Raw genomic sequence first — 26075 nt, 5'->3', positions numbered from 1 at the left:
TAAATACTGCTTCTACTGCTATTTGCGCCACATACTGCTTAGGCCACACAACTGTCACCCACATTCAGGGCCTAGTTCAGTCTTATGCAGGTTCCCCCACTGTTAGTCCAGAGTCAACGAGCTCCCATTAGTTCATGTCAGCTGTTTCTGTGGGTTTCTACATCATGAATTTAACCCCTGTGCTCATATTATGACTCCTCCTTTTCCACAAATAGACTCAAGGAAGAAGCTAAGAGAGACAGACATACAAGGATCCCCTGGGGAAGTTTCATTCTTAAGTCTTTAAATGTTGGATTTCAAGAAAAGAAAAATGCTCAGAAATAGGGACTTTAAAAATAAAAATAATTTAGCTCAAACCCTGAAACTATTGCTATAAAGTAATCATAGTTACACTTTGGGGGACGACTGACTTTACAGATAAAATTAGGTTTATTCTGGCAGCATTCAGACAAACTCAAAATTTTAAAACATAATCATGAGAAACTGCCACACTGATTTCCACAGTGGCTGCACAAGTTTGCATTCCCACCAACAATGGATGAGAGTTCCCTTCTTTCCACATCCTCTCCAGCATAGGCTATCATTGGTGTTTTTGACTTTAGCTAATCTGACCGGTGTAAAATGGTATCTCATAGTTGTTTTGATTTGCATTTCCCTGATCGCTAAGGAGGTTGAGCATGACCTTAAGTGCCTTTTGGCCATTCGAAGTTCTTCTGTTGAGAATTCTCTGTTCAGATCAGCACCCCATTTTTTAATTGGGTTAATTAGAGTTTTATTGCCTAGTTTCTTGAGTTCTTTGCATATTTTGGAGATCAGGCCTTTATCTGATGAGGGGTTGGTGAAGATCTTCTCCCAGTCGGAAGGTAGCCTTTTTGTCTTACTGACAGTGTCCTTTGCTTTACAGAAGCTTCTCAGTTTCAGGAGGTCCCATTTATTCATTGATTCTCTTATTGTCTGTGCTACTGGGGTTCTACCTAGGAAGTGGTCTCCTGTGCCTATGTCTTGTAGACTACTTCCCACTTTCTCTTCTATCTGGTTCAAAGTGGTCAGATTAATGTTGAGGTCTTTAATCCATTTGGACTTGATTTTTGGGCATGGTGATAGATATGGATCTACTTTCATTCTTCTACAGGTTGAAATCAGTGTGGCGGTTTCTCAGGAAACTGGGAGTCAACCTCCCTCAAGACCCAGCAATTCCACTCTTGGGAATATACCCAAGAGATGCCCTAACATACCACAAAAGCATTTGTTCAACTATGTTCATAGCAGCACTATTTGTAATAGCCAGAACCTGGAAACAACCTAGGTGCCCCTCAATAGAAGAATGGTTAAAGAAGGTGTGGAACATATATACATTAGAGTTTTACTCAGCGGTAAAAAACAATGACATCTTGAATTTTGCATGCAAATGGATGGACATAGAAAACGCTTTACTGAGTGAGGTAAGCCAGACCCAAAAAGCAGAATATGGTATGTATTCACTCATTAGTGGATTCTAGCCATAATTAAAGGGCTTGGAGCCTATTATTCATGATCCTAGAGAAGCTAAATAAGAAGGTGAACCTGAAGAAAACCATGTAGTTATCCTCCTGGAGATTGGAAATAGACAAGAGTCCCAGGTAACCTCGGGTGCAATGGGGGGTGGGGGAGTTGTTGGAAGAGGAGAGGATTAGAGAGAAGGGAGTGGAGGAGGAATGGGGAAAGCTCCAGGGATTGGGATGGGGGGAGGGAGGAAGGATGGATATGGGAACAAGGAAGTATATATCTCAACTAAGGGAGTCATTTTAGGGTTTACAAGAGACTTGATTATAAATGAGATCCCAAGTCCAAGGAGAGATCCCCAGATTGTTCTCTGGACAGAGGAGAGGGTGCCTGAACCGGCCTTGGCCCATAACCATACTGATGAATATTTTGCTTATCACCATAGAGCCTTCATCTGGCGATGGATGGAGATTGAGACAGAGACTCACATTGGAACACTGGACTTAACTCCCTAGGTCCAAACGAGAAGCAGAAGGAAAGAGAACGTGAGCAAAGAAGGCAAGACCAGAGGGAACCTTCATCGATACAGACGGAGACCCACATTGGAGCACCGGACTGAGCCCCCCATGGTCCAAATGAGAAGCAGAAGGAGGAAGAACATGAAAAAGGAAATCAGGACCGCGAGGGGTGTGATCACCCACTGATACAAGGGGACTGATCTAATGAGAGTTCACCAAGGCCAGTTGGACTGGGACTGAATGAGCACGTGATCCAACCAGATTCTCTGAATGTGACTGGCATGGGGGTCTTTCTGAAAAGCCATTGACAATGACACTGGGACTTGTTTCCTCTGCATATACTAGATTTTTGGGATCCAGTCTGTTTGGATGCTCACCTTCCTGGATCTGGAGGGAGGGGGGAGGAACTTGATATTCCCACAGGGCAGGAAACCCTGACTGCTCTTAGGGATGGAGAGGGAGGAGGAGAGGAAGTAGGGGGGAGTGGGAGGGTGTTGGGAGGAGGGGCGGAAATGGAAACTTTTATAAATTAATAAACTTAAAAAAAAAGAAAAAAAGAAAAAAATAATCATGATCTAATGTAAATAATATTACTTTTAACAAAAATTGTCTCATGAAGAGTTAAATCCTAGGGTTACTGACACATTTTACACTTCCTCTTTACTCAGTAAATAAATTCCATTGTGTACTTCAATTCATCTCATAAAAGTTTTTATGCCTAACTTATTCCTGAAATTGTAATTCTTTATACAATTCAGCCAGATTTTAAGCTAGAAGTAATATCAGGAAAGCACATGACTTCTTATAATTCTAATATAATTAACGCTATTTTGAAGAAAAATGATTGATTTTACATAAGTTTTTAGGCAAATTTTACTAGTCTTAAACTTTTTTAATTTATCTCATTAACTTTGCATTACAGCCAACTTTCTGATAAATAATTTTAGAATTTTCTTGGATGTGTTTTTCATTTACTGAGCTGTGATCCAAGGCTCAGTTGCAGAGGGACTAGAGGATTCCATGATCAAGGGTTGAGAGTAGCTAAGTTTTCTGACACTCAGTTGAATATAGCAAGAAGCTAAGCCCATACTGCTGTCTTCTTCCTGTGCAACACTCCTCTCACATTTTCTCAATTATGGGAGCAGTATATGCTTAAGACTTTCTCTGGGAGAACAAGTTCACACAGCCAATAGCTGTACTCTCATTCAAGCATTTCCTGCCATCAGTCCAAAGGCAGCAGAGTCTATCACTGCTAACCCTCTTTCCAAAGTGTTCTGGTTTAGATTCAGTGCCTCTTGGCAATTTCTGAAGTCGGCACTACATGCTACAAGGAAAGATGGGATTTTTCTTTTTTCTGATATTTATGTGTTTGTATGCGCATGCACTGATCTTCCATCATGGTGTGTGAAGGTCAGAGGACAATTGGAAGGACATGGTTATCTCCTTCTATCATGTGGCTAATGAATTTTCCCTGCTGACCCAACTCATCAGTTTCCTTTCAGTAAATTTTTAATCTTGGTTTGACATATACCATTGAAACAAGATATAGCTCAGATACGGGTAGAGTCAAAGAGGATGGTTTACTTTATGTTGATGAGAGATTTGATCACATTTATGTGTATGCACCACATATATTCCCGGTGCCTTCAGAGGTCTTAGGAGGGTAACAGATCCTGCGAAAGTGGAGTAACAAATGGTTGTGAGCTACCATGTGGGTGTTAGAAATCAAACCTAGGTTTTCTGGAAAAGCAACCAGTTCTCTCTCTCTCTCTCTCTCTCTCTCTCTCTCTCTCTCTCTCTCTCTCACACACACACACACACACACACACACACACACACCAAAGAGGATTCTAGACAGTTAATATTCCAGTTACCTAAATGCTCTTAATATTTGAATATCAGCTATTGAGAATTATATGCTACTGAAATTTAGAGGCCTTCTATATCTATATAATCACTCCCTTCAAAGGTTAAAAATACATTATTGAATGTGGCTGGTTCTATAAACATTAAAGAAAAATTCAAAGAATGCTTAATTAAGATACTGAAATATATTTTCATCAAAATAGGTATGATAATCTGACTCAATTATTTATTGATTCCCCCAAACTACTATTTCAGAGTGACGATCTAAATAGGAGACACATACCTAACAGCTCTGAGCTGCTACAGATGATACCACTAACTCTCAAACGTATCTAAGCACATTCAGCGGGTCTGAAATATCAATGATTGATAAGAATGCTGTTTGGAGGCCATGCAAACAGCATATAAGTCAATCATAATATGCGACTTTGAGATTTTAGGGCAAAGCCAAAATATTCCTTTAAGGACCATTGGTTAGAATTTAGTAGAGATTGTGTGTTTTACAGTGCACAAATCACTGTGTTTCTATACAAACTCCACTATCTGTTATCAACTGGGGATTTGCTAACCTATCAAGCCATAAAACTGGCAGTCATGTGATCACTCCATAATCAAAGTGGTATGTGTGTGATCATGGCTAAAGTAAGTTTAAAAGGCAAAAGTAAACTACATGAAGTAGTGGTCCAAACAACCATGGCCTCACCTAATCCACTGCCATCTCTCTCCTGGCCTGCAGGAAACTGGTTTCATGAGAGATTTGATGCCATCAAAGTTTAGGCTTGGGATTCCTAAAAAGGATCCAAACTTAGTGCCTTTTATTATTGCCACTGGTTTCCCATGCATCTTTTTAACAAAATATTGAAGATTTTGACAATGACCAAGGGACTGGTACAAACTTTAACATGTTCTGAATGTGTACTAAGCATGGTGACACGAACCTGTAATTTCAACAATTTTGAGGTGGATTAGGATTTCAAGGCTAGCTTCAACTACCTAAGACTCCATTTCATTTTTTAAGGCAAAAATAACAAACAGTTAAGTTCCAGGTAGAGTGTTAATAGGCCAAAGAGCATTCCTCAATTGACAGATGGCGTCCAACCTAACAGTGCCTCTAAAATGCATTTAAATAGGTGGTTTGCATTCTAACATGTTTACCCAGTAGGTAGAGCTACAAGACTCTAAAAGACTCTCTTGGGAGCTATGTTGTGGTTTAGGATGAATGCATTGGAGGGAGGGAACTTGCAAGACAAAACAAGGAATTCAGGTCAGGTAGGCTCTTGGACCATCTCTTTCAGCAATTTTGGAAGTCTCTCTCAGCATGGCAAGAACTTTCATGAAGGCAGGTTCTATGGCTCCTTTCCTGTAATGTCAACTGAATGTCGGGTAAATTGCGTATATCAAAGAACTCCACGGTATTCTTCACACTGCTTGTCTTCTGGCACACGTTTCTAACTGAAGTCAGACGACTGATTATCCATCAGTTGCACTGCACCTTTCACTTGACAAAGGAAAAGTGACAGGCACACCGCTGCAGTCTTTTGGAGGAATTCCTCTTTTGAGTCAGTTTTCCAAAGTTTCTGAATAAAGCAGAGGCACAAAACAAGGTCCACACATGCTTCGTGCTTGGATTTATTTAGTAAGAGAAGTCTGAGGAAAGGACAATGGAGGGCTATAAGACTTGCTTAAATCATCCCAATAACACCCCACAGTGATATTACTGGAAAGCTAGGGATGGCTGAGCTGAGGAGCTTCTGCTATGAACCTGTGAGGAGAATGCACTGGCAGAGGGTCCCCAGAAAGCTTTAGGATAGGCTGTTTTTTGTTGTTTTTTTTTTTTAATTAAAAGGTTCCTGATTAAGCCCCACATTCTCATCCCACAGGCATAGGATGAATTAAATGCATATGATCTTTAAGATATCCCACAAAGTTCCTTAGCAACTTACCAGTATCTATGGTAAACAACTATGTCTTGCTCTAAAAAAGATACATCCACATTTTACTCTTAAGGGAATTTTCCAGTAGTCATATAGAAGCTTGTAATTTAATGGATTATGATAGTCTAACAATCTTAACAAAGCTACTAATGTATTAATAATTTGAAACTTTCTTGGTAATTTCTTCATTCTCTATCCCTTACCAGTACAAGGCAAACAAACAAACAAACAAAAAACACATAATTACACCTTAGAAAACACAGGAAATGACATCATGTTACAATCTGGAGCATGGTTGCCAGCAAAAAGTTATATTTACAGTAAAAATTGTTTTCATTTTTACTGAAATTCTAGCTTCTTTTCACTAGCCCCGTTACTATGATACAGTTGCCATGCTACACACTTTCTCATTGAATAGCCCAATTCATTCGCCAGTTGTTTTGCAAAGATCCTCAGTCTTGAGTCCATTTTCTCCTAAGCATCTCAGACAATGCAATCATATATTTATATTGTCTCCTATTTTTTTCTCTAAAATTGTTTAACATTTATGAGAGTTTAGCACATGTATGTCATTTGTCACTTTCATAACTGTTTTTGTTTCCTGAAAACTATTACTCCTGATTTTTTCTCTTTTTTTTTCTACCTCCCAAGAGTAAAGCTTTTCACAGAGAAAGTTAAGGATAAATTAAGTCTTACCCTTCAATCTCATATTTTAAAGACAAGAGTGAGATTTCTTAGTGCTGTTATCATTGTTGAACCATGACCTTGTGGTATTTATGAGCTTTGGGCTAATAAAACATCAGCAATCAAGAACTAGGATCTACATATTAAGTGAATGAATGTGTAAATACATAAGAATACCTAAGAATATTGCATATCTCAGAATCTATGATATGGTTTACTGCAGACTTTTCACATCTATTGTTCATCTGTACTGCAATCCCACTAGGAATCTTCATCTACAATTCTCATCTTAATTTTGCTGATGGGACTGCTAATGGGAACATTGGTGAAAGACAAAGACAAGAAACTGCAAATAAAACAGCTATACCCATTTGAAAAAAATATTGCATACATGATATTTTGGTTAATTTTTTTCTCTTTTTTTATAGTACTTAGGTCTACATTCAGCTACACATTATAATCCCTTGGTCACAACACTTCATTGAGCATTTAGCTCATACATTTAGCAAATATGTAAATTCTATAAATCTATTCATACAACTATGTATTTCGATTAAATAGTACCTTAAAAACACAACAAAATAAAATAAATATACTTATATATTTCAAGTAAAGTCTAAATATTTTAAAAGATGGGAAAGCACAAACAATCTGCCATAAAACATCTTAAATGTTCTTATAACATGATCACCTTGAGTCTAAGTCTCTTGGTTTGTAAGTCTTGCTTCTTATTTACAGATCAAAATCTCCACAATTCTGTTGCATTTATCCGTTGTCATTTTGTTTGAAATGCAGCTGATTATGTTTGCTGTTTTGTAGGTAAGAAGAAAGAAGATTTTAGTCTGCCATTTTACTAACATCTTGCTTTAAAAAATGAATATAGTTCTAAATCCAGAGAATAAAATTCTATTTAATTTCATAACTATTTCAATTATTTAAAGTTGGCTTTCAAATATAGTAAATGTACCCTGTGATATATAATGTTACGAATCAAGAATAACAAAAAATTAGTTTAATGCACTAGATAGGTAAATGGAGAGACTGACCTCTCCTATAAAAATGGACCCTAGCTGCAGGCTTCTGAAAGAAGCAGTGACTATGGAGGCAATGCACGCAGTTTTATTTTAAGCTGAGAAATATATAACTGACATATATCACTTTTGCACATTTAATTTACTGTTCATAACCACTCCTGTTGTAACAAATAACTGGCAGATGTCCACTCAGGAAGAAAACAAATAAAATAAAATTTAGTAGGCAAATAGTAGTGTGTTGTTATTTTCGGGGCTAAGCGAGCCGTGCGGGAGCCGTGCAGGAGCCATGCGGGATGAAAAGCAGGCCTGCCCGCAGCTCCTCACTACAGATGGCACCCACGTGGATAACTGCATCCACAGAAAGCTTGAGAAAGCTTGGGAAAGAATAGAGGAAAGCATGTTTTCTTGGTAGCAGCAATTTCTCGGTTATGCTCTGCTTGCTAGAGGCAAGCAAGCGCTCTCATCTAAGAGAGGCTTCCTGACTCAGCTTTTGCTGGAAAACCTTGCAGCTCTTTTAAGAGGTGCTGCCATGAAACACTTAACCGGTGTTGATGAAAAGCTGAACGCATGCTTTTCGGTTTTCAGCCGTAGCAGGAAAAAAGCTGCGCTGTTTTAAAATGCCGACTTTCTGTGCCATCCTGCCAGGGCAAACTCTGACTCTTTCAGGCATGCAGTCCGACTTTGGAGGATTTGAATGTGGTCTGTGAGCAGAATGCTGCAGCTTGCTTGCTGGCAGGGACCTTGAAACGCCACAGAGTTGTGGCAATGAAAATGGCTCCAGTGGTACCTCTGCCATGAGGCTAGAAAGCTAAGAAATGGGCTGGATCTAGCCATCAAAGCCATAGCTTTAATCCTCTCCTTAAAGACTCATGTAGTCAGAAAAACAGACATATACAGTAAAGAGAGATTCAAAGACAAAAAAAAAAAAAAAAAAACCTCTAAATGGTTTACATTGTGTTAAAAATATATGCAGGCTAAAGGTTAAAGTTCTTAAAAGTAAAAAAGGAAAAAAAAAGGGAGTAGTTGGGTGTGGTGGTACACACCTTTAATCCCAATACCTGGGAGGCAGAGGTAGATTGACCTCTGTGACTTCAAGGTGTAGAGGTAGATTGACCTCTGTGACTTCAGGGTGTGGTAGCACACGCCTTTAATCCCAATGCCTGGGAGGCAGAGACAGACTGATCTCTGTGAGTTCAAGGACAGCCTGGTCTATAGAGTTATTCCAGGACAAAGATATACAGAGAACCTGTCTCTAAAAGTAAAAGTAAAAATATAAGAAATAGAGGTTAAAATAAAGCTGCATAAGGATGGAAAATACACAGAGAATCTTGATACTGTATGCTATTCTGCTCTCATTGAATTGTTTGAATGCTGAGGAAGGAGCAACAGCTGCTAAAAGACTTTTGTTTATAAATGTTGCTGAACTCATCCAAGATAGATATTTTGAAAATACCTTGACTTCAGAATTTGGATCTAAGAATGTGATACTTTGGAAAGGAGGTGATTCTTTTGTTTTCACAGAGGATGAGACCCTATGGATTGCTTCTATCCCAATATGGTATGATAGACCATGTCCTCCTGAAAGGTTGCTATGAACACCCTCAAGAAATTACTCTGCTCAACTGCCAACTGAGATGAATCTAGCACAGTTTATACCATGAAAGACCAATTAACAGCGCCCCTATACATCAGAGAGAAGTTTGGAGAGAAATAACTACGCCCATATTCCCAAATATTGTTTATAAATGTTCTTTTATATCAAAAGGGGAATATGATATAGACATAAATAATTTGCATTGGTATGGATTTTAAGGTCAATTTTGTTATATGTATATATATATATTTCTGATCTTGATTGATGTTTTGTGATTGTATAGTTCATTTAAAAATGTAATGTATAATTAAAAATATAGGTTGTTAATGGATAATCATCAATAAATAGTCAAGCTTGTAGTAATGTTAGTTTGATTTTCTAGATGTGCATAGATATATTTCAGATAGACATTCTTCATATCTTTCAAAGACTACAGAACATGGCATTTAATGTTTTAATAACTTAGGACAATGAGACACATCTGCTCCTGGCAGCACCAATCTACTTCAAGAGGAAGATGGGCATCGAAGAGGCTCCTTATGGAGTTGGTTAGCCATTTGGGCAAGAAACTGCTCTTACCTGGACTGTTGTATAAACTGGACACAGAACCTGCAGAGAGAGGACTGCTGAACTTGCCTAAAGGTGAGATAATTTTTCGGGGTTCTTGATTCATGAAAGAGTCTGTGAGACATTCTGCAGGACACAGCAGATAGTGACTGAACTGCCTTTGAAATTTCCTGCTTCATGGAAATGTCTCTGGATACTATGGGCCTGAAGGCCGAAGATGGATGCCCCAATGGTACAGAGGAACTTTGGGTGACTGTCCAGGCAGCAAAATGTCTCTGTCATTTCTAGAGTTTTGGAAGTTGCTTACTTCTTGTTTACTTAGGTAGTTTTATATCCTTCTGGAGTCTTGGATGGAGTTAAAGAATGGTTAGTTATAGTTTCCGATTATTATGATAAAGATAAAATAGATATAAATATTGTAACTGTAATTCTTACTGTTTTGTTATATGTAATTTTACTATGTTAAAGTGAAAGCCTTTCTTTCTTTGTTTAAATAGAAAAAGGGGAAATGATGTAGGTGGGCCTTCTATGTGTTATTCTCACTGGTTAATAAAGAGACTGCCTTGGCCCTTTGATAGGACAGAAAATTAGGTAAGCGGAGTAAACAGAACACAATGCTGGGAAGAAGTGAGGTAGACGCCATGGAGCCAGCCACCAGGTCAGACATGCTGAATCTTTTCCGGTAAGCCACACCTCGTGGTGCTACACAGATTATTAGAAATGGGTTAATCAAGATATGAGAGTTAGCCAGTAACTAACTCTCTAAAAATAATGGGCCAGGCAGTGTTTAAATGAATACAATTTGTGTGTTGTTATTTTTGGGGCTAAGCTAGTCATACGGGAGCCGGGCAGGATGAAAAGCAGGCCTGCCCACAGCTCCTCACTACAGAAACTGATTTGATTTAAATTTAATTTAAATTTCAGAAATATGCAACCTTGCAAAAGAAATTTAGTCTCAAAATACTATGCTGATGCCTCTAGTGAGTTCTAAGATGCAGATGACAAAGGTCAATTCACTGCATGTGCACAATACAGAGACTGAAAACAGCTGAGCATGTCAAATGAGCAAAGAGAAACACTAAGTGCCAATTTTTGATTATTCAATGTTTCTCTATGCATTCAGTGACCTTTATTCAATCTGCTGTCTTACTTGTCTTTACACATTCAGTAGAAGATGGAATGGGTCATTCTACCAAGACCTTTTATAGGAGGCCACTACTAGGGTTTTGCTGTGAACTCTGTAAGGAACACATGAACGTGACAGCTCTTCTCCTAGACCTAAACTATATTTCAATATAACAAGAATAGTAATTAAGTACATAGAAATGTGCTCACTTCTAATCAGTGTCCACTGGTATGACATAGACATAATTAATCATCTGTATAAAATGTACCACAGAAAGTACATCAGACTTTGGTTTCCAACACACAGATAACCACCTCAGGCATGGAAGTGCTGAAAACAGGTGCTCTTTCTTTGAACAACTCTTTCAGTGTCTGTTCTTTTCCATGGAGTCATAAATTCAATAGTAAATACACACACACACACACACACACACACACACACACACACACACACACACACACCCTTGCCTTAGACTGAATTCACTACTCCATAAGAGCACATGGAACTGAACTTGGCAGCGTAGTCTTTCAAGTTTTCTGTGAATCCTCCCTCCCAAAAGAAAGCACTACCTATTTTGAGTGTGTTACAATCTACTCTTTGTAACAGTACTAGTACACAATTTAATAAACAACACAGACTTAAAAACAAATTTAGAATATGGTAGAATCTACAAGTACCTCTTGTATGTTAAACAAATAATTTTATGGCTCTGGGCATCACATTTCCTAATATTCAGTACTGTGACTGTGGGAAGGAACCTCAAATAGAACAGAGTGTTAGCAATATGATTTTAAAGTGTTAGTTAAATGTACAAACCAAATAATAATTACTGTCACACACACACACATTGTCAATGTCAAGGACTAAATATTATAACAGACTATTAACTATATCATGAAAGAAATTCTAGGAGGCCATCCCATGTCAAACATCTCTTACATTTCCAAGAGAACGGCCAAGTTTAGTTATATTTTACATAGTCAAAGTGGGAGGACAAATGGAAAGAAACTAGAATAGAGCATAAAACCTCAAGAAAATCTCAGGGACAAAAAAAATAAGAAAAGAAAAAGGAAGAGAGAAAAAAAGACAATACAGAGAGTTAAATTGGGGGGAGAACAATGGAACACAAAGCAGAAGAGAAATTTCCATTTGTGTTTTTCCTCCTTTCTCTATCTTGCTGAATGTTTGCCTAGCACTGAAACAAAAATAACAGTCAAAGTGACAGATAAAGGGGAGAACTGACTGACTTTTTAAAAGCTCATGGCTCCTTAATTAAAACTTAGTTTTAAAAATCACCTTTCAGCCAAGCAGTGGTGGTGCACGCCTTTAATCCCAGCACTCGGGAGGCAGAGGCAGGCAGATCTCTGAGTTTGAGGTCAGCCTTATCTACAAGACCTAGTTTACAGGACAGGCTCCAAAACAAAACAAAACAAAACAAAAAAAAGTCCCTCTTTTATCAGAGGGTTTAAAAGGTGTACATGTTTCACAAATGTGAAAGTTTACAAAGACAGACGTTTATCTCATATTAATTCTTACAGAAAAATAACTGATACCACCCCATTTATTTGGAGGTACAGTTGTCCACTACTTTAACACAAAATAAGAAAACTATTCATGGATGCAGACATACATTATTACATAACTGAATACACCAATATGTTAAAATGAAAAGTTCAGAGATGGAAAGGCCTAGAAAGAATCATTCCTTCTATCTGTTCTCCACCTAAACAAATACAGAGGTCTGACAACACTGAAGTGTTTCCAGACACACAGTGAGCAAAATTTAATTCAAGTAATAGACCTGAGTCAGGTATTTCTGGCAGTACTGGGAACATGCATGTGCAGAAAGGAATATATACACATATTAAAATTTAAAAGTGTAATTTTAGATTGGATTATCTTGGCATGTTTTAAAAATTACTGTTGGAGTATAAGGCTTAAGTCTCATAAAAATGTTCAATGAATTTAACCTTGCAATTAAGAATTAATTTTCAACCTTTGGTCTTCCTATTTTATAGTTGGTATTAATGAGAGATGCCATTCCTAGTAATTACAAAATAAAACAGAAATCAACTTTGAAAAAAAAACTGAAGATTCTCTGCATCCTGTGATATTAAATATCTATCAAAGATATACTTTTATGTGTGCAAATGCTAATATGAGGGTGTTTGCTTATGCATGAGCATGTGGAGAGGTCAGTGATCAATGCTGGGTGTTTTTCTTTTTACTACTGAACTTATTTGTTCAGACAGTCATTTACTGAGCCCTGAGCTGCTGTTTCAGCAAAACTGACTGTCAAGTGAGTCCTTGGGATCAACCTGTCTCTACCCCAGGACACTGAGGTACAGGTCTGTATCTCCCAATATGCCCAGTTTTTATATGGGTGTCAAAGATCTGAACTCAGGTCCTTATGCTTACAGAACACACACTTTACCCACTGACCAACGTCTCTGGCCAAAGATTCAATTCTCTCTGTGAAAAAAAAAAATAAACAAAAAAAAACAAAAAAACAAAAAACAAAACCAGCAAAATACTTTATCACCCATTTGCTTTTATCTTTAGAAAATGGTAAATTAATATGCATGCCAAATAAACTGTCTGAAAATAAATTTCTTTATGATTCTTTAGTATTAACTAGACTGAATTTGAAATCACACAGAAGGCATATACATGTCTATAAGGATGTTTCCAGCAAGGTTTAACTTAAATGTGGGTAAGACTATTCCTTCCAAGACTCAATAAAAAAAGAGAGAACTTTTAGAGTACTATCATTCTCCTCACTCTGCTTCCAAACCATACACTGTTACCTGCTCCCGCATACGCCTGAAAGCATGAGGTCCCAGCTAATATAAACAAGAGTCTCAAATTATGAGCTAAAATAAATCCCTTCTTCTTTTAGTTGCTTTTTAAAAATCAGGTATTTTGTCACTGAAACAAGAAAGTAACATTTGCTATCAATAAATCCTTGTTTTTCTGTATACCTAGGGTTGCATAAAAAACTTTCAGGCAAAAACAGCTTGTAAGTGGGACAAGTTTAGGAAGACCTACATTACATACATAACAAAACCAAAGACACAATAAAAATAAAATTAACAATTTATTTAAATTCAAAAGAGAATTAAGGTCTAAATACAGATAGAAGTCTAAATCTAGAGATAAAAGGATGTCTGAAAATAATAATAGGACCAAATGTCTTTATACTATATATAAAACATCACATGCCATAGTGTCTAGAATAGGACACTATAAGAAATATTTAATCAATTCCTAATGGCTATTGGCAAGTGTGGAAGTGTGATGTCTCTGACGGTCTTCCAATAGATAGAGGTGGATTCTACACTTGCATAGGCTTTGATTACATGCAAGCTACCAAGTCTCTGATAAAGACAATAAAAATTCTAAACGAGCTTCCTCCCTGATGCTGGTTGGATAAAAAACAGCAAGGTAGAAAATCCTTACAGGTTCCATCACCACCTTTCTCCCAGTTCCTCCTATAAAGCAGGACTCTTGACTTGCAGAAAAATGCTAAGCAGAAAGACAGCAACAAATAAATTGTAGACTGAGTGGACTGGGAGAAGCCACCACAGTCAGAGAAAAGGAATTTAATCCAAATAAAATATTCATCTAAAAAATATATCATGGGGCTGGAGAGATGGCTCAGTGCTCTGCCTATTCTTCCAAAGGTCCTGAGTTTAATTCCCAGCAACCACATGGTGGCTCACAACTATCCATAATGAGATTTGGTGCCCTCTTCTGGCCTGCAGGGATGCATGCTGTGTACATAATAAATAAATAAAATTTTTAAAAAGTTATATATAATATATATGTATATATATATATATATATATATATATATTTCATGTAAGTCTACACCAAAAACTAAAGCTGACAAAAATCAAAGGTTGAAAAACAGACAAGGAAGCTAAAATGAAAGAACAGATGAAAAAAGCAAACAACAAACAAAAAACTAACTTCGTTATCTCAAGTGAGACAAGAACATTTGATAATTGCCTGGAATGTCTCTGGATAAAGGAGCAAGTAAATTACAAAGGCCACAGCAGGAAGAACTAAGTTCATAGTGTTATTTTAAGACAGGCTTAACCAAAACATCAGAAAGATCACCAGTTCTCCTGACCATCCATAACCATAATGCTAACAAGGATAAAGAAGACATAGTCTATAGCACAAGTTCATATCACAAGCCTAGCAGAACAAAAAGTGTATTGATCTTCAAGCATTTAAAAAACAAAATGTTCAGGTTTTCAACAGTACAAATTCATGACATGTAATAAGAGAAAGATAAGAAAAACCAAATCAGAATCAGATTCAGGTAAGAAATAGATATTGATATTATCAAGTAAGAATGGTAAAAGAACAATGTCATGTAAAAGGTTGTAATTACAAAATATAAGATGGAAACTTCAGTACAAACATGGAAATCCTAAGTATGAATCAAAATAGAATGATTAGAGGCTGGAAGACATCAGATTGTCAAGTCCTAAGTAGGGGAAGAAATCATTTTCAGACAAGAATGCTTTCTTGTCAGACAAGACAACTTTCCCTTCTGAGGGAAAGTTGGTGGCGCTAGAGAGATCCCTTGTTGGGTGGAATACTTTCTATAGGATCCTGAGGGCCTTTAAGTTCAGGTCCCAAGAATCCATGTAATAAAAAATTAGACAAATATGACAGAAGCATGTGTCTATCCATAATCCTAGTGCTAAGTTTGCAGACTGGTAACCCCAGGGTCAGGCCTTATTTCCCATCCAAAATAGTTAGAACTCCATGTTCAGAAAAAGAAAAAAAACAAAACAAAACCATGTTTTAAAAATACAAGATAAGGTGACAGAGAAAAACACCAGAAAGATGCCTTCTCCCTCCACATGGGTACAAACACATAAGTGCATTCCCACATATACATGCAAAACACTTACCCCCCCCCACCGCACACACACAAATTATGATTTGTTTTACAAAACAGTGATTTGTAGTTCATCTACACTAAATGGAATGCCAAGAGAAGGACTGGGGTACTGGGGTACTAATGAAAATTGACACCAAATAATAACCTAGATATCATATGAAGGAAGAGTACCAGAAGTTGAAGGTACAACATATTTAATGTACACGCTAGTGTGCTGTACATGTATGTGTTTACTCCTTTATTTTATTTACTAGGTTAATGAAGCCAAGCATGAAGCAAACAAAGTGATGACGTCATTTATCTGATATTTATGAAGCAGCAGAAATAATCTTTTGTGGCACAAAACAAACATGTGTCACCCGGGGATAGTGAACAAAGGAAAAGTCAACTGTGAAAGGTCAGAAAGAAAACTTCAGGGAATCAAAAAATTTCTGTTTTGATTGCATGTGTGAGTACACAGATATATATATATCTGCTAAAACTCATCAAAAATATTTATCATGCTTATATTTAATGAAATTTATCTTATTAAATTACCTCAGAAAACAAGCAAAAAATTATAAACTTAAAATATAAAGAAGAATTTATGTTCAAGGAGAAGAACTCTAAGTTCAGAGAGCTTAAAAACAAGAAGGTAGATCTGCAATGTTTTAAACCAACAAACAAGATACTAATCTAGACTAAATAAAAAATTCCTTAAAACATCAAAAGACAGGAAACTCAACAGAAAGACTGAACAAAAGCTGCATATGTGAAAAGAAGTCTCATCCTCACTATTAACAAAGAAGACTTCAAAATTACTATTTTTAAAACTGAAATTCAGAAAGTTAGATAAAACTTATATTAGAAAATATAATGGCAAAATTAAGCTGTGAAACTTCTAAAATATGGACTCAACAATCCAGCAAAAAATGCACAAAAAGTACTTAGTAAAATTGCATGTGCATATGGCCTACAAAATATGATAATACTAGGTGTCAATCATAGGAGATAACAGATGAAATAGATGCAGAATATATAATTTAATTCGGGTGGTGTGGGAGGTCCTTCTGTTTATGTGTGCTTTTATTGGTTAATGAATAAAGAACTGCTTTGAGCCTATGGCAGGGAAGAACAGAACTAGGTACGGAAAGCTAGGCTGTATGCTGGGAGAAAGAAGGGCAGAGTCAGAGAGACGATATATAGCCCTGCCAGAATTAGATGCCAGAACATTAGCCAGTAAGCCACAGCCATGTGGCAATACACGGATTAATAGAAATGGGTTAAATTCATATGTAATAGCCAATAGGAAGCTAGAGCTAATCGGCCAAGCAGTGATTAAATTAACATAGTTTATGTCTTATTATTTTGGGGCTGAGCAGCTGGGAACCAACAAGTGACCCTTCTCCAACATGCGGGAATCAAAAGAATAAAATTAAGTCCATGTAAAGCAAAACCAATAAACCATAAAAATCTTAAAACAGAAACTGATCAAGAATAACAAATAAACATGCTTTTATAAATTACAAATGTTTGAGCATATACTAATAAACAAAATAATACTAAGTAGTTTTCCAAGAAATATTTAACTGAAGGTCTCATCTCTGAGTACTGGTAGAGAGAACTATCAATAGAGATGAGGGATTAATTTGAAAAAATACAGAAAGATTAAAGTGGGAGTAGTGTTGTGATGAGAAATATGATGAGATCAGCACATAAAATTTACAAGTATGTAGATTCCTGTTTAACACGTTGATAAGCTTGTCAATATCCTATCCATATAGCATTCATTTGAGCCAAGGCTAGCACAGCACCACTCTCAGCACATATGCTTCAGATTGCATCTCTTGCATATCAAATTAAGTTCAGTATTCCCAGTGGAACTTGAAAGCCTCATTGCATCATTACTTTTTCTCTCCAAAGAGAATTTCTTTTCATGGTAAGTGTCATACTGTCAAGATCCATCTTGTTTTAAATAGAAAAGTATGTCAAGAATCATGGTTCAGTTCAGTTGAATATAATGAAAAGATAATCTTTCTTATTTCATAACCATCAGTTGTTGACCATGATATAATTACATCACATGCTGACTCAGAACAATCTACTCACAAAACTTCTGAAGATTTAATTTCTACTTCGGTTTTCACTCACTCTGACAAAACGAACTGATACATTTCTGCCCATGTTCAATTTTTCAATAAAATAAGGATAGTAAGAATTATGTCACCATAAACCTCTTTATCTGAGACAAAAAATAATACATTAATGGTTCTACAATGGAACTAGACAAGATCATAATAAGTCAGGTAACCTAGAAAGAAAAACATCACGGGTTCTCTCTCATTAGAGGTTTGTACCTCCAAATATTTAGATGTGGGTACACCGTGTATATTATGAAATAACTGCAGAAACTAGGAAAGTAAAAAGAGATCATTTCTAGGAGGTATGGGGCACAAAAGACAGTGGAATAGCAGGATACAAGAGATATGGGGGACATGGTATAAATGGGGTAGGGATTCTAATAAGGAAGTGAAGAGATAGAAGAGGTAAAATAACCATAATGGTATCTTAAAAAGTCATGAGAAATCAAATTATTAACTATTTATCTAAAGTTACCTATAATACCCATAAGTCAGTTGTAGCTTGAAAGAAAATGAACCCCATATATCCATAGGGAGTGGCAGTATTAGGAGGCATGGTCTTGTTGGAGTAGATATGGCCTTCTTAGTATGTCACTGGAGCTGGGTTTTGAGGTTTTAGTGGCTCAAGCCAGTTCCAGTGGCTCACTCAGTCCTCCTTGTGCCTGTCAATCCAGATATAGAACTCTCAGCTTCTTCTCCATCACCATTTCTGTCTGCATGCCAACATGCTTCACACATGATGATAAAGGACTAAACCTCTAAATTGTAGGTCAGATCTAATTAAATGTTTTCCTTTAAGAGTTGCCACAGGAATGGTGTCTCTTTACAACAATAGAAATCCTAACTAAGACAGTCAGTGTAAAAATAAATATACATAGTTTAAATGAAATTTTCCCATTTGAGATGACAATGATACCTCCGATAACTAAAGACAATCTAACAACAACCAAAAAAACATAAACAAAATAAAACAAAACCATCCTGGGCATAAGAAGCCTTGTTTTGAATTGTTGCTCAAAGTTGTCCACGAGATTCCCAAGACACTGCAGGCTACTGCTAATGCCCTTAGTTGATCCCAGAGGTAAAAGGTTAAGTACCTATTACTGAAGGCATCATACACTTTAAATACAGAGCCCAGGACCCCTGAGCTGGAACTGACCTGAAAGTCTTCTCTTAGATTTCAGGGTACCAGAAGGAGCACAGTCCAACCCAGGTATCAAGTCTAGAAAGCATGGAGATGACCAGCAGGACACAGTAACTGAGAGCGCAGTAGTGGCACAAACATGACAGGAGGAACCAACAGCTCTGTACTTGGACTTAAGACCTGCTCAACAAGAGGAAGAATGTGTGTGGTACTAGAAACCTAGAAAACTATCCAACGATAGCAAAGTCTTGGAAAACCTACAATTGCCACCATACTAAACCACCATAATCCCTAACTACATTCTAAGCATTTGTTCTTATATCCACAGCTAAGTGGATATAAGAACATCATCTTCCATCATCAACGAAACTTTTTTTTCAAATGGCAGAGACTATTTCCAAATATTTATATCAATAAGAAATGCAGTACTGTGGACCCAATACCAATGAATACATGTAAAACAACTCCTACATTCAAAAGTAAGGAATGCTGAAAGTGGGAGAGTTAAGTCTTCCCACAGAAAGAGCACATCAGTTGTTTCTCTAATATCAAATGACCAGCCCATTAAAAACCTTATGAATAACATTATATAGAGTAAGCATATTACACCTATGTATTTAGGTATAGCTGTGTGTGTGTGTGTGTGTGTGTGTGTGTGTGTGTGTGTGTGTAAAATATAAGGATTGAGGGGGATAAAAGGGAAAATGAAAATAATATTATTATATTGCAATTTCAAGAAGTGAAAAGAAGTAATTTTTAAAAGCCCTAAGGAAAGCAATAAATTATAAATGATATTTCATCAGAGAATGGAAAAACTACCCTTAAAGAAGAGAAAGTCAGATATGATGGCACATGTCTTATTTTGTATTTCTATTGTTGTGATAAAAATCACCAAAGCAATATGGGAAGGAACGGACTTATTTCATCTATGGCTTACAGACCATCATCCTGGGAAATTAGGGCAGAACTCAAGGCAGGAACTGAGGCAGACACCATGGAGGAGAATGGTTTCTTACAGCACATAAAACCACCTACCTCTAGCTGGCACTGCTCACAAAGATCTAGGTATTCCCAGATGGATCATTCATTAAGAAAAAGTTTCACTTGCTTGTTTACAAGTCAAACTGGTGGTGGAATTTTCTCAGCTGAGGTTCCCTCTTGTAAAGGCTCAGCTTGTGTTAAGCTGACATTAAACTAGACAACACAGTGGCTGCAATTCTAGCATTTGAGAGGTAGGCAGGAAGTCTGCCTTCAGTTTGAGATCAGTCTGGTCTACATAGCAGGAATTCTCAGACAACCAGGGACATATAGCAAGGTCCTGTCTCATAAAGTCAAATTAAATAAAACAATTTAAAAAGGATTAAGAATGGAAGAAGAGTAGGAAGTAATACCAGAACTAAATTTAGCGAATTTGGACATTCTGAAATATAGAGACAAATGTCAAAAAAAAACCAAACTAAACAAACAAAAAAAAAAAAAACAGAGGAATATAGACGGTGAAGAGTGACAAATATTCCTGTTTGTGTAATATTACAGCTGAGAAGTCTTATGAATAATGATGAAAATGAAATTGAAGGACAGATTATAGACTAAGAAGTTGAATACCATTATATAACATCTGAGTAAAAGTAGTCGTATATGACAACCAAGCTTGGAATACTAATCAGTAGCATGGATTGAGTGTGAAGAAATGGAATTAAATAGAGAGATTGCTTACAAATATATGACACAGACCCTAGTGTAGAACCTGCTATTATTAACTTTGCTAAATGGCCAAGCTATCAAACTGTCTTCTGCATATGTTTATACTCTCAACCTTGGGTCAGGGAACTTTTTTGCTGTAGGAAGCACTCAATGGGCAGATGGATTGGTCTAATTGCTGAGAATGAAAAACTGAATGTTCAAACCTATACAGGTAGGACTTCTATATCAAACCTGTCCCCACCAAGACTCAAGAAGAAAGCATCATAGAAATGGGGGTAGAAAGAATGTAGGAGCTAGCAGATGGAGAAGAGATGGGAAATGCTGTCTTCTGGATATGTCAGGGCTATCACACTTGTTAACTCATACAGCAGATAGGATGGCATGTGTCCATTTGTGTGTTTTTGCTTTTCATTATAAAAATGGGCAATATATTTGAAACATAGTTTTGAAAAAAATGGAAATATAAATTATTCTAACATGAAAAGACTCACAGAGGTAATAAAATAAATCATGAGTATACTCAGGATGTCCTACATTTTCCAAACAGATTTGATAATGCACTGTAGTGATAAGGATAACATTAAGATAACGGGCAATATTCTTCACTGCTGGTAGAAACATACTACTATAATCAAAATAAGGGACAAGTTGAAAACTCTACTAATATTACAGATACATATAGCTTTTACTGCCAGTATGCTAACATTGATGCAAAATAGTATGCAGAAAGGTAAATTTATAATTTTGTTTAAAAATTATTAAATTCAATATTCTGTAGTTTTTAATTTTGCCTATGATAATAATTGCTTCTAAAACCAACAACAAAAATTATAATAGCTGTGAGACTTAGTTTGGAAAAAAATGTAGGAACAGGAGCCGAGAGGTGGCTCAGCACTAAATGCATGTGTTCTTGCAGAGGACATGAGCTTGACTACCTATGGTCCATCTGTAGGGTATTTGATGATCTCCTCTGGCCACTAGGGCACTAAACAACTCTCTCTCTCTCTCTCTCTCTCTCTCTCTCTCTCTCTCTCTCTGACACACACACACACACACATACCAAACAAGAGACAAATCTTAAGAAAAAGCAACTAAAGTGTCACACACAAACTCATACACACACACACACACACACACACACACACACAGTATTATGATTCGGTATATCTTTATTAGTTCGTTTAAAATATAATGTAATCTAATACATTTTCATTAATATATGTAATACAAATATAATTTATATGAAGCTATTTCAGAAAAACCCAGTTAATTTCACCAAATGAAGAAACTATCATCCTTTATTTATAATATTATCATTCAAATATGCTAATAAAACCAAAATACCTATTATCCTCTATATCTCTGAATTTTCAGCAAGATTGGTTTTGTACCACAAACGACTATCAGACCTTTGCACCCATGCATCAAAGCATAATTTAGCCCATTAATCCTAGGTGGCACCAAAGTACAGACTATGTTGTGATTAATGCATATCTAGATGTTTTATTGGTATTCACAGCTTCTTCCAATGCAAAGCTTTGATGTATACCAGGAATTTATTATTCAAACCTAAACCACTAGCAACTTTCCTCTTATTCATCTTCTGGTTATACCCAGGATGTCAGAAGAAATGATAATGTGCTTAAATTTCTTTCTGCAGTTAACCAGAAGTTCCAAAAATCCTAAACAGCAGGCAGTCCAATTCCAGAACGTCCTCTTGATATTGATTTTGCTTTTCCTGATTCTTTTGCAGTACAAAGTCTGCACTAAAGCAAACAACCAACAAACAATCATCTCAAGATCAAGAGCTGAAATCAATGCCAATGTCCCTGGACCTTCTTTTGAATTGGGTTCTTTGAGCACTGAATGTTGTTTTCAACACACTGACACATTATAATTTGTATGTCTTGAGATCTTCAGTTCATTTTAGCTCCTTTGAACCTCTTTGGTTTTATAAATAGGGTCCCTATTATGGTCTGCATCTGGCTTCCCTCAAAGAGACTTTTCCAAAAGCCCTGGAGTAGAGCGGCCTATTTTTGTGTTCTCTTGAGGAGTCTTGTTCCCTAGTTCTCTCTCTCTGTAGTTTGTTCCGGGCTGTTGGCTGCCTGATGTTTTGATGCCTCTGTCCATTAACTAACTCTTGCCTTTCAACAACTCAGCTTCAGTGTCTTGTTTACTGCCTCCCTCCTTTCAGCTCTGGCTTACTGCTTCAATCTGTGTGCCAATAGAATGCCAGGCAACTTCCTGTGTCAGCTTCTGTCCCTGCTGCAGATTGCTCTCACCAACGTGACTTTCCAAAGACAACATGTCAGTCGCTCCTACTGGGAATTTTATCTTTAGTTTCCTAGTCTGTGCTCATGTCCATGACTATTAAGAGGCAGAAAAACTGACATGTACAGATAAGTGACTACCTTCACTTTATATGTCACGGTGGGTGACATATAAAGGATCAACAAAGAGGTTCTGCCCCTAAGACTGATGGCTCACAGGGTAGGCTCATTTTCCGGTTTTATAACACGTGAACTTTTTTAGGGACTCCCAAGCCAAATGAATATATACTTGTCTGTTTATCTGTAGACTTCCTCCATGTGCATATTGTGATTCATTTTATCTTTTTGTGTCCTCATAAGATCAAAAGATATCTGCATAGCAGTGATATTTAAACCTTACTGACTAAAACAAGGTTACCGCAGCAATAGAACCCAACATATGACTTGTGAATTTAAAAAAAATATATTTATATAAGGAGAGCAACTGAAACACATATACTCTTAAGTTATCAATTAGGGGACTATGAAACAGAAAACCCTATAAACAAGGGTTTGAACCCAACACAATTTTATAAGGAAAAGCATTTACTGTTTTTAGCCTAGAAGTTCACGAGCGTCAGACTTCAAGTCTGAACAAACCCTGCTCTTTCCTACCTTCAAGGCCACAGGATAGCTGCTCTAGTTTGTCATCACCTGTACTCTCCAGGAATGAAGGAGGAATAAGAGGGCAGGATAATGATGAGGTAAAATGTTATACAAACAAACTAGGGTTTTCTTAGGAATCTCTCACATTTCTCAGATTATGTCTCACCGGACAAAAATGATAGAATGTCTCTCACAACAATAAAGAGGATGAGAAAATGAGTCTGTGGGTTTGTTCGTTGCATACAGTACTACAAGCTAACTGTAACTGGAAGAGTTGATATGAATGAACTAGAGTACATGAAGGAAACTGGTGGCTGCCTAGGCCTCCGGCTGTAGCAGTTAGTGTGAGCAGGCCTTTCATCTATCAGCTTCAGACCTGATTGAAGGTGTGGGTTTCTTGAAGATCCTAACATAACACCTGTCTAATTTTTATTAATTTTTTTCTTGGACTTAAAAATACTGTTTTTCCTAAACACTTTCTATATTGTCCCTGGCACTGAGATCCAATTGGTAACATAACAACCCTTGCCTTTCAAGTTACACTTTGTGTCCTATTCAAGAGTTACTATTGCTGTGATAAAACACTGTGACCAAAAGCAAGTTGGAGAAGAAAGGGTTGACTTGGCTGACTGCTGTATCACTGCTCAGCATGAACGGAAATCAGGGAAGGAGCAGGGCAAGACCTTGAGGAAGGAGCTGCTTCAAAAGCCATGGAAGAGTGCCTGCTTACTGGCTTGTTCCTTATGGCTTGCTCACCCTGCTTTCTTATAGAACCCGGGACCACCTGCCCAGGGTGTCCCCATCCACAATGGGCCAGACCCGACCATATCAATCAATAAATAAGAAAACACACCACTACAAGTTTGTCTACATCCCAGGCTTATAAAGATATTTTTTTTCAACTGAGGTTCCCTTCTGTCTAGTGACTGTGACTTGTGTCAAGTTGACATAAAACTAGTCAGCACACTCTGTAAACTAAAATTACAAAGTAAAAGTTCTTAAGTGGCCACTGAAGAGGTACTTCCTAAGCCTGGGCATGTTTGGAGAAGAACATCATAGAAGATGAAGGTGAAGATGAAAAGGACTCACCAAAAGAAGCTATAAAAAAATGGTATTTATATATGAAGGCATAGAGAAGGTGAGAGGAGAATCATTCTGGTATCTGTAAAGGTTTCAGTGAAAGACAACACTAAGCTTAAGAGTGAAGGCAATGGTAATGAGATAAGCAAGGAGCAAAATAATCAAGAACAAAGGCAAAAGACACTGACTCATTTTAAATGGTTATTAATTACATACTCTAGGGAAATTAGCCTAGTTCCAGTGGGTACAATTTATTGAGAACGGGTAAATCTAGAGACAGGGAATTCAATGAAGAAACTCTATTATACTTGTCTAACATAAAGGTATAAACTAAAACAGTACCAGAGGATTTGGAAATGCAAAGACTCATCTTAAAGATATTAAACAAGTTCAAAATTAAAAAGCTTATTAACCAAGTGCTCTTGAGCAGGAAACAAAGGGAGCCTGCACACAGCTGTGGGGCAGAAATGAGGATAAACATTTATCATAGCTCCTAGTGTTTTCATTCACTCCTTTATTCAACATAGTGCATATTGGGTAATGTAACACCTTGCCCCAATGAGGCACAACATGCATAGCTACTTGTACGATGGCTTTTGCTCTTCATTTATTCAGGTCCTGAAACACCTCAAACACAAAACAATCATCCTACCAAAGAGAAGCCAATGACCTGCGTACACTACTCTTTAATGATTATCTGATGTACACTTATATGGATCTACACCTTGCCTATTGTGAAGAATGTCACACTAAACTTGCAGGAATCGTTTTGCTGCCAAATTTTAGTCCTTTAGATATATGACCCCAAATGAGATAGGAATCACAGTGGTATGGACAATGATTTAAAAAAAAATTGGAACACCTAAGCACAATAAACAAAAGCAAACAGAAAAAAAATGCAATTATAACGAGCTACAAGGACTATCCACAGTGCAGAAAACAATCAGCAATGTGCTTTTGAACTGTCATTGAATAGCCACTTCCCAGAGCAAATCTAAAGGAAAAAAAAAGAAAGACAGACAGCACTAGATTCTGGTAAACAAAGAACAGGCTTGTTCACACCCAGTCTCCATGATGAGTTACTTGGTAACCTTCAGAACTATTATTAATGAAATAAGAAAGTCATCATACTGACTACTCTAACAATAAAAGAGTAAAATATGCTGATAAAAAATCAGGAAATACCCCTTAAGAAATATGATAGGAGCTTCATGGTTGTATGGCCATTGCCTTTTAGGAGGAGCTGAGTAGGATCCGACCTTCCCCACCCACGAGTTCTCTAATAATATCTGCTTCAGAGAAGTGTTGTGGAAAGAAATGCTCACCCCACCTAAATCTGACATAGAGTGAGGCTGAATTATAAAGTGTGGGCTAAAAATGTCCAGG

General features: G+C 37.0%; 1 protein-coding gene across 4 annotated transcripts in view; it reads right to left on the bottom strand.

Annotated features, from left to right (window-relative positions):
- Cox7b2 (cytochrome c oxidase subunit 7B2) overlaps window positions 1-26075 on the bottom strand; it is a 112165-nt gene that overhangs the window by 42007 nt on the left and 44083 nt on the right. Inside the window, exon 4 of one of the 4 annotated variants that reach the window (XM_087908974.1) lies at window positions 7176-7292. The exons of the other annotated variants lie outside the window; for them this stretch is intronic. The gene's annotated coding sequence lies outside the window, so the exon portion shown is untranslated. The remainder of the gene's footprint in view (window positions 1-7175; window positions 7293-26075) is intronic. 4 annotated transcript variants of the gene reach the window in all.

The sequence above is a fragment of the Myodes glareolus genome, chromosome 8, assembly GCF_982192425.1.
Source record: "Myodes glareolus chromosome 8, mMyoGla1.1, whole genome shotgun sequence".
Taxonomy (NCBI): domain Eukaryota; kingdom Metazoa; phylum Chordata; class Mammalia; order Rodentia; family Cricetidae; genus Myodes; species Myodes glareolus.
This window is presented reverse-complemented; position numbering and strand designations above follow the sequence as displayed.